We start from the raw sequence: 12,550 nt of genomic DNA, 5'->3' as shown, positions 1-12,550 counted from the left end.
CTAGCGGTTTGGACAGCCCCTTCACTCTGCCGGACCTAGAACGAGCTTTGGCTCAAAACAAAACTGGTACCACTCCGGGTGCGGACCACATCACTTACTCTCTGTTGAAGAACATGCCTGATTCGGATAAAGAATTTCTTTTAAACAAAATAAATGAACACTGGGCCAACGGCACTCTTCCCGATGAATGGACCTCTTCCATCATTACTCTAATACCAAAGCCCGGCAAGCCCGCCACACTCTCCAACCTGCGACCCATTTCACTTACTTCCGGTGTCGGGAAAACCATGGAACGCATGGTACTCGCACGTCTTACGGATCTTCTCGACGATACTCACTTCCTCCGCACAATCAGATTGGTTTCCGCCCCACATGTCTACTCAAGACCTCTTTCTCCTTCTCCAGGAAACTTTCTTTCAACCTTCGAGGTGTCAAGTTCACGCACTTGTCACTGTGGACGTGCGCAAGGCCTTCGATACCTTACTTCATGACGCTATCCTCTCCCCCCTCGAAGACACCGGCTGTGGATCCCGACTCTACTGTTACGTTTCTTTTCTCCGCTCTCGACAAGCTCAGTTCCGACTCGGGACCACGTTGTCCCCGCCCATCGCGCTCACCCGCGGAACACCTCAAGGTGCTGTGCTCTCTCCAACCCTCTTTAATCTCGGGCTAGCCCCTCTCGCAAAATCCTTGTCGGAGATTCCGCACCTACAGTCAATTCTCTATGCTGATGATATAACCCTTTGGTGTACTCACGGCTCACCGGGGGAGGTGGAATTCACATTACAATCCGGCCTCAACCTCATTTCCGAATTCCTTTCCCGCTCTGGTATGCAAGCAGCTCCAGAGAAATCTGAGCTGCTGCTCCTTTCCGCTACAAAGTACCAACGGTCTGTAAACCCCCTCCTTAATCTCACTCTCGCCGGTACTCCCATCCCCCGCACGTCATCCTGCCGGGTTTTAGGCTTTCCCCTCCAAGACCACTCTTTCAGCCGCGCAATACAGTCCACGATCACCACCTGCCACCAAGTAACTCACTTAGTCCGACGAGTGGTCAGGCGGCGCGGCGGTCTCGACGAATGCAGAGCCAATCAACTTGTAACAGCTTTTGCCTTGAACAAAATCCTTTATTCCCTGCCATACTGCACACTTACGCAGACGCAAATGCATCGCATTCAATCGGCTTTAAACACTCTCTATAAAGCTGCCCTACATCTTCCGACACACGCATCCACAGCCAAACTATACGCAATAGGCTTATTTCTTCCCCTTGCAGAGCTCTTGTGCCTCCATAGGGATCGACAACTTGGCCGCCTATCCAGCTCTGCGCAGGGTCATTGGCTACTGCAGCGGGCTGGCATCCGGCCCATTGACTTTCCTCTGTACACTCCTCAACGACCTCTTCCCAGCAATCTCCGCTGTGCCCCTATTCCCTCTAATATGACCCCACATCTTCATGAGGGACGACGACAAGCCCGCGCTCACTTCCACGACCCTTTTCCACCGGACACTTTCACATGCTACGTCGACGCAGCGTATTACCAAACTCATGGCTCCACTGCTTGTGTGACAATGCCGACCCCCCTTGGCATTCCCATCACTTCCACCGCTGGCCCCTTCTCACTTCCTACTTCTTCTCTATCCCTTGAATTGGCCGCGATCGTTCACGCAACGCACGAACTAACCCTTCTTCCTCCCTCTCCTCGGTATCGCATTTGCTCGGACTCCATGGCGGCAATCAGGGCTCTTCGCGACAACAGACTTCCCGATAATCTTCATGACGACCTTTCTGACGCTCTCTCCCTTCTCTCCCCTGCTTTGGTCACTGTGGTGTGGGTGCCAGGTCATGCGGGGATTATCGGCAATAAGCTCGCTCATGAGCTTGCCCGCGAGATTAATAGCCGGGCGCCGACGATCCCCTGGCCTTGCCCGCCCATAGCGGACGAGGCACACTTTTATAAGAAAACTCTGAAGCAGCACTACAAACACCTCCGGCATTCATTGCAGACGCTTCCGCCACCACACCCTCGTCTCTCCACTGCCCAAGTACGCACCCTCAGGGCCATCCAGCTCAACACCTTGATCACTCCAGCACGCCTATACCTTTATCGTTACCGCTCAGACCCCTCATGTCCCAACTGCCCCTCTACGTACGCAAATGTAGAGCACATCCTTTTCTCTTGCCCCGCAGCCCTACAATCCCCTCACTACCCTAACCCCCCACCTCCCCACTGGCGGGTGTGGTTGGCGTCGGCGGCCTTCGCCGACCAGCTGGCCATGGTCCTCCTGGCGGAGGAATATCTATAGGTCTTAGTCTGACCTCGAATAAAGTCTTTTCTCTCTTCTCTCTCCTATTTTATAACAGCGCCCTTCATTATAATTGCACCATCTCCCGCTTAAGGGGACGCTAGCACAAACGCGTTAGAAACGTGCAGTACTCTCTAGTAAGGGGGAGAGGCCACAGCGTCTTACGCAGCCGTTTACACATGCCGGAACGTGCACCGCGTTTACCGACGCCATCACATGACTGCTGAGAGAGTATAACCCCCGTATTCATAAACGCTTCTCGACTTGAACTTGACTTGCCACCGCCTTCAATGCGTTTCGAACGCGCTGCCTAAGGCGGTGGCAAGTCAAGTTCAAGTCGAGGAGCGTTTATGAATACGGGGGTAAGGCGGAGAGGCAACAGCGTCTTACACCAGCTTCTTACACGGGCCGTAACGCTCTAGCACAAACGCGTTAGAAACGCGCAGTCTTTCGTTAATGTTGGGTATTTATTGTCATCGTGGTGCGTGTCTCCATGAGCGCTTCGTGGCGTAGTGGTTAGCGCCGCGCGTTCGGAAGCGAGGGGTCCCTGGTTCGATTCCGCGCTACGGACACAACTTTCGGAATTTTTTTTTCATAAAAGTAGACGTGGCTACCTACTACTACTACTACATACTACAGAGGAGGGACAGACGCACACCCTAAGGAGCTTCGCCCCCTAAAAAAAAAAAAAAAAAATCACCAACTTTTTTCTTGTTGAGAATGGCACGGTAAGCGAAGCTTGTCTTGTGTACCCGATCTACCACTTTTCCTCCCCTTTCCTACTACTTTTCCTTCCCACAATTTTTCCTTCCGTTGCATTGTACGATTCTCTGCTCGTCGCCGTTATCGCTTGCGTTCGATGTCTCTGGTTTGCTTGGCGGCGTGGTTAGCAGCATACGCCCGCGCTTTGCCTAGCTCTTGCGATTCTTCAAAATTAAATCGCTTCAAAATTAAATCTGTCCGTTACGTAAAACAATGAATGGCTCATACCCCCTTAAGCAATGGCTCATACCCCCCTAAACATGGTCTGCCCATGTTTCTACGCTGGAATGTTTAGCGGCAATGCAGCCAGCTGCGGAAGAAGACGACGACGACGACGACGAACGCAGGAGCAGTGGCACGAGCGCCTCCCTAGGGGCGCCCACGAGCCAGCTGCGGAAGAAGACGACGACGCTCTAGCCAAGTGCTGATGATGATACCGCGTACGCGTACACCAACCCCGACAGAAGTGAGTCTATAAAGATTCGCTTAAAAAAATCACCAGCCCTTACCCTGTCGAGAAAATGGGGGTAAGTGAAGCTTGTCGTGTGTGTATCTGACTTTAGTGGTGGTTTTCTTTCTTTCTCTCTCTCTCTTTCTCTGTCTCTATTTTCTCTCTCTTTATTTATTTCTCTCTCTCTATCTTGCTCTTCCTCTTTCCCTCTATTTCCCTCTTTCTCACTCTTTCCCTCTTTTTTGACCCTGGTATGTGCCAATGAGCTTGGACCCTTTCTGTACTATCGCCAGGATCGGCCCACTTTTCAGCGTGACACCACCACCACCACCACCGCCGCCGAAACTTGCGAGCCTATAATGCTCACAAGTGGACGTTGTGAAGAAGTTACAGGGTGTCTTAACGAAAAAGACGAAGTGAGGAGGCGTGGGAAATAAAGAAGATGGCTGACACCATAGCCTAGCCCTACTGTGTATTATTACAGATTGGCGCGGTTGCATTTTTTCTGTGTGGACATTCAAGTCGAGATGTGGATGGACTTCATCATTGGAGCAAATCAACGTGGTGGCATCCGAATCTTGACTGCAACGCCTCAAGATGAAGAGGAACAAGCTCTTCCGGAAGCAGTGAGCACTGACGCATTTGTCTCCTTTATAAGCGCTAGAACGAAGCTCACTTGCGATGATTTAATGGCGAAAGAAAAAGTGAAGCTGAATATGAAACTTCAAGATTATGAAACGTTTGTGCTGACTCCAATTCGAAACTGCGCGAAGCCTGCTACCATTGCCTCGTTTGACAGTGGTGTCAACCTGATCACTAAGTTTCTTGAAGTGCTACAGGAATAGAACAGACAGCAAAATGAATGAACGCGTTTGCTTGTAAGCGTGACTGAATGGGGAATGAACAGACCGAGTCCCGAATACGTGAAGCCAGACATGTTTGATGGAGATTCCAGTAGTCCCGAGTACTGGCTAACATTTTATAAATATGCATGCAATGAAAACTACTGGCACAGTGGTGAAGATAAAGTGAAAAACATGCGACTCTTCCTATCAGGAATAGCCAAGAGTTGGTACGAATTGCGTGTCAACGCTCACAGCAGCAAGTCGTGGACAGAGCGGAAGGAGAATTTTCTCGGCTCTTTTGGAGCGAACAAGGTATTATTATGGGATAAAGCTATCGCATTCAAGTACAGGTCTGGGTCTGCACTCAGCTATTTTTATGAGAAAAGGAGGCAACTCCAGCTGGCTGACTCAGCCTTGCCCGAGACGTCTGTGGTTCCGCTTATCATTCATGGTTTGAGTCCGGACCTTCAGAAGCAAATACAAGTGAAAGGGCCCAAAACGGTTGAAGAACTTCTACAGGGAATGCGAAACCTCTACCTACAAGAATCGGGACCCCAGCGGCAACCCATGATGCCTGGTGCAAGGTGACCAACTGCTACACGAGCTGATGAAAGACGCCCGCTTGCAAGCTGGAAATCTACCGCTTCTCCTGTGTCCTTTCTGACTGACCAAGGAAGGAGGCTCAAGCCAACACGAGGAGTCAGATGCTGTGACAAAAAACTAAATAAAGAGGGCTTCGGCTTCCACCTGAAAACACCAAGCAAAGCTGTTTATTGGTCGCATGCAAGCCTCTCAGTGTATATATCTGTTTTTGTTGATGGAACGGAAAGGAGCGCGTTAGTTGACAGCGGAGCAAACATCACAATTATAAATGCCAGTATTGTCGAGACTGAGAAAGTACAACAGGGAAAGCACAACAGGGCGAGATATTCATGATAAATGGACATGTTTAACCATATATCCTGTCTCACCAACAGTGTTGCTACGCAGGCGTAAGTACTCGACGGAGTACCCTATGAATTACTCCTATCACGTCCAGCCAACAGTGCACTTCGCCTTAACATCTACTGGACTGGAGAAGCAACTACGGAGGAAAAGCGGCACAATCTCAGCGTTTCTTCAACTTCTTCTTCGAGGAGCCTGCGGCAGCCATCGCCATGTGAACATGTTAAGAGGTTTTACCCGGAATGGCGAGGAAAAAGCCATATAATATAAGTCACGGGAGCTGAATGTGGCTGAAGAACGAGCTTCAAAAGATGTTGGATGCACAGATAATTCGTCCATCCACGTCTACATTCGGGTCGCCCATCACTATTGCATCTAAGGAAGATGGAAGCCTCCGACTCTGCACGGATTACAGGCACATTAATAAGCAGACAGAGCTTTTTCCTTTTCCTATGCCACGAATAGACTCTATCATAGGCGAGACGGGTGGCTGCAGAGTGTTTTCGCGTATTGATTTATGTAAAGGTTTTTGGCAAGTTCCACTTTCTGAAGAATACAAGAAATACTCTGCCTTCATAACGCCTTTTGACATCTATGTGTATAATCGACTCCCGTTTGGATGGAAGAACTCACCCGCTTGGTTCCAGAAGATGATGAATGACATCTTGCGACCGTTTCTTGGGAAGTTTTGTAGCGTGTACATTGACGATATAATAATTTACTCCCGCAATGAGGAGGAGCACTCAGAGCATCTTGCTAGTGTAGTTCAAGCACCGAGTGATGCGTAGCTCAAGATTAATGACAATAAAGTGAGTTTTTCCACAGAAAAGTTGTGTTTCTAGGTAGAGTATTTGATGGCCAAACCAAGACAACAAAGCAGGAATCCGTCGAACAAATCTCAAAAATGCATTAACCGTACGACATACACTCTTTGCGGGTATTTCTCGGCTTTGCGGGGCATGTTCTGGCTTTCATTAGAGATTATGCCACGAAAACAAAGTGCCTCACAGAAACAACCAAGAAGAATGTGCCATTTCGGTGGACAGCGGAGTGTGATTCCGTTTATCAAAGCCTTGTGAACATAATTTCGTCCGACCCAATTCTGACGCTTCCAGACTTCAAGTGGCCCTTCGAGCGGAACATCGACGCTTCTCATTACGGCTCAGGTGCAGTGCTCTACCAGAGAGATTCAGAAGCGCCACGGAGCCGGCAACAAAAGGTCGTGGGATGTTGTTCGTATACATTCTCTAAAGCGCAACTGAATTACACGACTACCGAGAAAGAAGCTTTGGCAGTCCTAATGGCCGTACGCTATTTCAGACCTTACCTGGATGGCAGGAGCTTCACGCTCTTTACCGATCACCAAGCCTTAACGTATATCCTTAACCTCGCATAGCCTAGAGTAAAAATCACGCGGTGGGTGAATGAACTCCAGCAGTTTGTGTTCGTGGTCCATCACATACCTGGAGAACACCCGAAGGATGCGGACGCACTCTCGAGACTAGCGGTAACCCCAGATCGGGAGACTATCAGCGCAACTCTGCTGTGGGAGGGAACTGTAGAACTGGAGTTCCACGATGGAAAGTTCGTAGTCCCGGAAACAATGGTGCCTCGAATCTTGGAGCTTTATCATGACTCCCCGGACTCTGGCGGGCACGACGGGTTCTGGCGAACTTATCGCAAGATTCTTCAGCGTTTCCGGTGGAAACACTTGAAAGACGACGTACAGCGATACGTCCAGTCTTGCCGTCAATGTCACGTCCATAAAGTAAAGTACGTTCAGAGAACAGACGAGATAATCCTACCTCTACATTCTGACATACCGTTTGAAGTCATCCAGGTGGATTTTGCAGAGCTTAAGAAAAAGGCTATAGGAGTAAGAAAAACACAGTCTGTTCTAGTGGCAATGGACCAGTGCACCAGAACAGTGGCCGCACGATCGGGTAGGGAAGACGCAAATAGTGTGATTGGCCTTTTGAGCCGAGAGATATTTAAGAATACCAAAGAAGTAATATCAGACAATGGACCAGCATTTGTAAGCAAGCGTCTGCAAGAGTGGGCGAAGGAACGAGGAGCTGTTTTGCGACGATGCGTGCCCTACCATCCTGCAGGAAATGGCATGGCTGAAAGAATCATACGAGACTTGACACAGTTTATTTCCATGTATCCCAATTTCAAAGGCGGATGGAAGTGCTGCTTGGAGGCCGCTGTAGCTCATCACAATCGGTCGCACACTGCGAGCATTGGTTGTAGTCCCTATTTCGCAGCATTTGGAATAACACCGGTGCTCCCTGCTGATCAACAGCTTGGTATTGCTGACCGCCTGCAATTGTGCGAGAAGCGAAAAACTGCAGAAGCATACCAGCGATACCGCGAAGATATGAAGAGGCATTTCGACCGCCGCCACAACACGCTGATACCCCGTATACGATTTAGTACTCGTCAGAAAAGGTCTTCCGGGTACGAAGCAGGTGTACATGGAACCGTATCGCGTGTTGCGAACTGCAGTGCAAAAAGGTGTTCTCAAGAGAGTTGGATACGTCAACGATGACGGCTTGCTCGAGTTTGCAATCATTGGGAACGTATTTATGTGTCATCCCAGGAGAGATGAGTCTTCAAAGAGGGGGAGTTTACGTGGACGTTGTGAAGAAGAAGTTACAGGGTGTTACAGAAGAAGTTACAGACGACGAAGTGAGGAGGCGTGGGGAAATAAAGAAGATGGCTGACACCATAGCCTGGCCCTACTGTGTATTATTACAGAAGTCAGTGGCGATTTAACGGTATATGCCAAAGAAATGCGTCATCGTTACGTCGAACCTCTTCGAGGTCTCCATTTAAACTGCAGTTAGCAAAGTTACAAAGTGTTGTGCAGGAGTTCACCCGACACACGTCCTACCTCTACACGTGTCGCCCTTCCTCTCTGCTCTCGAACGGGAACAAAGAGGGTCATATTTTTTCCCCAAATTTAGAATAATCACAGACGGCATAAATGAACACGTGGGAAACTTCTCGTTTCTTCGTGCGTAGGTTACAGTAAATAATGACTGAATCATCGCACATGCAAACCGAATACGTTATCGATGCTGAAAGAAGTCTACTACTAAACTGGGGGAGTGGATAAACCGGGCCTCCTCGCAATGTCTCGGTCCACATTACCTTGCTTGTCATGGGATTTTCATTTCCCGAAATTATTACATACACTTTTTTTTCCTTTCTTTCTACATTTTATTTCGAGGTGCAGTTCCCACTATCCCGCGGAACTGACACCGCTCCTTGCCTCGTCCCCTGCCTTTTCTTTGTTTTTTTTTCCTCTTTTTTTTTACACGTTCTTCCCGTGTTGCAACGCATTTGCTTGATAAGAACACCCCAAAATGGCTGAAGTGTTCGAATTCCTTTTCATAGGCCACTCTCACTACCTGACCCCATGACACTCGTCTTGGGGAACCGTGCAAACATTGCCAATGATGAGCGGTGCTATTCCGCTACCCCGCAAATGCGCGGTGAATACCCCTATCAACCAACGGGTAATCTGTGCGGCCCCCTCCTCTCTCTCACACTTTCCTTTTTTTTGAACCTGGAAACATGAACACACACACACACAGACACACACACACACACACACACACACACACACACACACACACACACACACACACACACACACATATATATATATATATATATATATATATATATATATATATATACGTCGGATTGCACGCGCGACGGCGTCCCAAGCGCGTTCCTATAGGTAGTACTGTCGCAACGTCGGCGTCGCCGTCGTCGTCGCCGTCGCCGTCGCCGTGAGGTTCCCTATAGATAAAATCTTCGCCGCGCGCCGTATGCCCGAGAGGAAGCGTGCGGGGACGCGCGCTATCACGGAGAGCGAACGAACTCAATCTCCCACGCGCAAGCAAGGAAGCAGGAAGCCAGCGCCGGAGGGAGCAGGGGGGGGGGGGGGGGGCGCACTTTTCTGCCAACAACCGCGCTCGTCGCTCGCTCGCACCGTCTCCTATCTCCACACGGCATTCGCCGCTCAGTTTCCGTTGAAGCGATAGACCGCACGTACATTCGCCCGCTGCGGCGTATGCTTGCTGCCAGCGTTTTGACAGTCGTTGTCTGCTGTCATTCAGTGTGATCTCTTCATGTTTGTGCGCACTCACACCACGCTTGTTCATTCAGTTCGTAATAGTCGGGGCACATTTTCCAACGCACGCTACACACGCAATGCTGCCCGGATCGGCAGTGCAGCGCTACAGGTGTGTCCCTTCGCACGTGCTGCCCACGGGAAGCGCCTCTCATCAACACCACCGTTTCACACGCGCCTTCTCGTGGTCGTCGAGTCTCTCTTCATGTCGGTCTACTTACGCCGCAGCACACCTGCTTACTTAATCAGCTCATGTTTACTACAATTCATATTGCTACCAAAGCCGCTCACCTTACTTCGTATGACATTGCTGTGTTGCTATCGCATATATTGCTTCGCCCTTAGGGCGAAACTGTGACATTTTTTTTTCTCGCTCTCTCCAAGTGTTTTGTATTTAACGGCTGTACGCACGTGTTCTGCGGCTAGTGCTAGGCCTGACTTATTTTTTTCTCCGGCTGTGCGCACGTGCGATATTCGGACTGTTTATGCTATTGGCTGCCGGCTGTGGGGACGCCGCCGTGGTGTCAAGCCTAGCAAAGTGCTCTCATCACCAGTGCCCTACGCGTCTCTTGTAGTGCGTCGTGGCTGTGCTTCGCGCTTCGACGTCCTCGCGTTTTCTAGAGTGAGACTTTCCGTCCCAACCACCAAAGTGCCTTCGTGCCCTGCTGACTGATATAATCGAGACCTACGCCGGTGCAGGAGCTTACGCTGCGAGGATCGATGCGTGAAAGACATTCCGACAAGATCGGAACCTGTGAGATAGAGATGTCGTATTCCACCACTACTACTATGACAAGTAGCGCGATGCCATCAAAGTGAAGCAAAGCACCCTTGCGATTATCCTGCAGCTTACGTCCTATCAATGCAATTCGACATCGACACGGCATCAAAGCACTGGATATTGTTTTAACCTCTAGGTGCGTTTGCACAAAACGTAACAAACAGTCCTAGTAATAAACAGTCCTAGAAAGAGCCTATCTTGTTTGGATATTACAAAGTTATCTCAATAAATGTTGCAGGTATTGCAGGTTTATGACGTAAGCGGTGTGCATGTTAAATATTGTTTAAAAAGTGCTTTGCAAAAAGCAATTCCCATCATTTTACAACCCGGCTAAAACCTTTTAAAGGCGAACTGCCATTAATAGAAATGGAAATGGTGCAAGCTAAAAACTGTAATTTAAGAGCACTGCTCTAAACCACAGCAATTCGAAATAGTGGACACTGACTGGGGACACTGTTTTTTTAATATACTGGCTGAAACTGCATTATCGGAACACTTTAGTAGACAATAAGTGTCATTATCAATAAAGCACCCCTTCTAAATGATTTGGTCTCCATCCTTATTCATAACGTTCCATGAATAGCTTGCTTCTGGCCTGCGGATTGTTCAGAGGGTTGCAATTAGACAATGTTTTCTGCGACCACTACATCACGTCAACAACAAGCAGGAGAGGGAAACATTTAATTTGTTGGGATACATTACCATATCTAAAAAGCTGTGTGCAAGTCACACCGCAATAAGGACACAACCATGGCATACAGTTCAGTTTGTGCAGTTTTCGCTTTGGACGATATACACACAAGGAAGGAGTTAGGAGCACATAATTATTGGGCATGAATTAGAGATGAATCTTGGAGAATAGAATCCCTCGAGAAGCGTCATCGTCATTCGTGTTGTTGGAACCAAGGACTTCTACATCAGTGCATGAATAGTCGTGGTCCTTCACGCATTCCATCGCGAAGTGCGTCGACGTCCGACAATCACTGTCCACAGCGGCCATAGCCGCACAACCGCGTTGGCACAGCCGGTTGTGCAAAACACTCCGGAGAGAGAGCGAGAAAAAAAAGTCAACCGGAATACTAGCCGCAAAACACGCGCGTACAGCCGTTAAAAAAAAAAAAAAAACACTTGGCAAAGAAAAAAAAAAACTGTCCAAATATCACACGTGCGCTCAGCCGGAAAAAAAAAGTCAGGCCTACAACTAGTCGCAGAACACGTGCGTACAGCCGTTCAACACAAAACACTTGGAGAGAGCGAGGAAAAAAAAAAAAAAAAACTCTCCGAGCACCCACGTGCGAAAACAAAAAAAAAAAAAAAGGTCAGGCGTGACACTAGTCGCAGAACACGTGCGTGCAGCGATTGAAAACAAAACACTTGGAGAAAATCAGTCCGAACACAACAAGCCGGCTCAGCCGTGGCGCTGGGATAGAAGAGCCAGGCGATAAAGCACCGAGAACGAGAGTAGTCGCTTGGCGCCGTTGCTAGGAGTGACATCACAGCGTCCCGCAGGCGTGTAAGCCAATGGCGTGGCTCCGCGGTTGCCATGCGTTGTACCTACTGGATATTCCAAATACCTGACCCGGCCTTCATCGGAGTGAATGAGAATGCAGAAGACTTTCGTTCCCAAAGTGTCGGAAAGTGAAAAGACACATGGAAAGGACATGTGTCTGCAAACAAAGAGAAAAAAATATAAAAATAATAAAAAATAAACTAAAACACATTTGTTTTGTTTTGTTTACCTTCTTTTTTGAACGAGGGACTAACACATTGACAGAGCACAACAAATGGATGGCCGCGATGAGTCACGGACGACGTGGAAGCGTTGTCCGTGACTGGAAGAAGCGAAAAAAAAAAAAAAAAAACCCGAAGTCATTTCTACTGTGGCGGAAGCGAAAAAAGACAAAAAAAAAAAGGAAAAAAAGAAGAAAACACGTGGGGGAGGGGGGGGGATGTGATGAGCCGCCCCTAAGGCTGCGCGTTCCCAAGTCTGTACTACAGACGTGCTGTGTGAAGGGGCCATGCGAGTAAAAAAGAAAGAGCATATGTGGACGTGTCAGCATGAAGGAAGACCGTTTTACATGCGTCGTGGTTAGTTTACAAGGAATGTCCTTGTGGCTATAACCACATTGTTCTAATCAGAAGGCAAGCACTTGAGTATCCTGGTGCTTTCATTACTAGCCGAGGCGGCAGTATTAAACGATGATGGTCCCTCGAGAATGGGGAATGCGCTGCTCATCACAGCCACCCACATGTTTTTTCCCCTGCCACCATCGTAAAAAAGACTTTCTTCAATTTTTTCTCTTCCCTTCTTC

The sequence above is a fragment of the Dermacentor silvarum genome, chromosome 10 (genome assembly GCF_013339745.2).
Source record: "Dermacentor silvarum isolate Dsil-2018 chromosome 10, BIME_Dsil_1.4, whole genome shotgun sequence".
NCBI lineage: Eukaryota > Metazoa > Arthropoda > Arachnida > Ixodida > Ixodidae > Dermacentor > Dermacentor silvarum.
The sequence above is the reverse complement of the archived record's forward strand: the minus strand, read 5'-3'. Positions refer to the sequence as shown.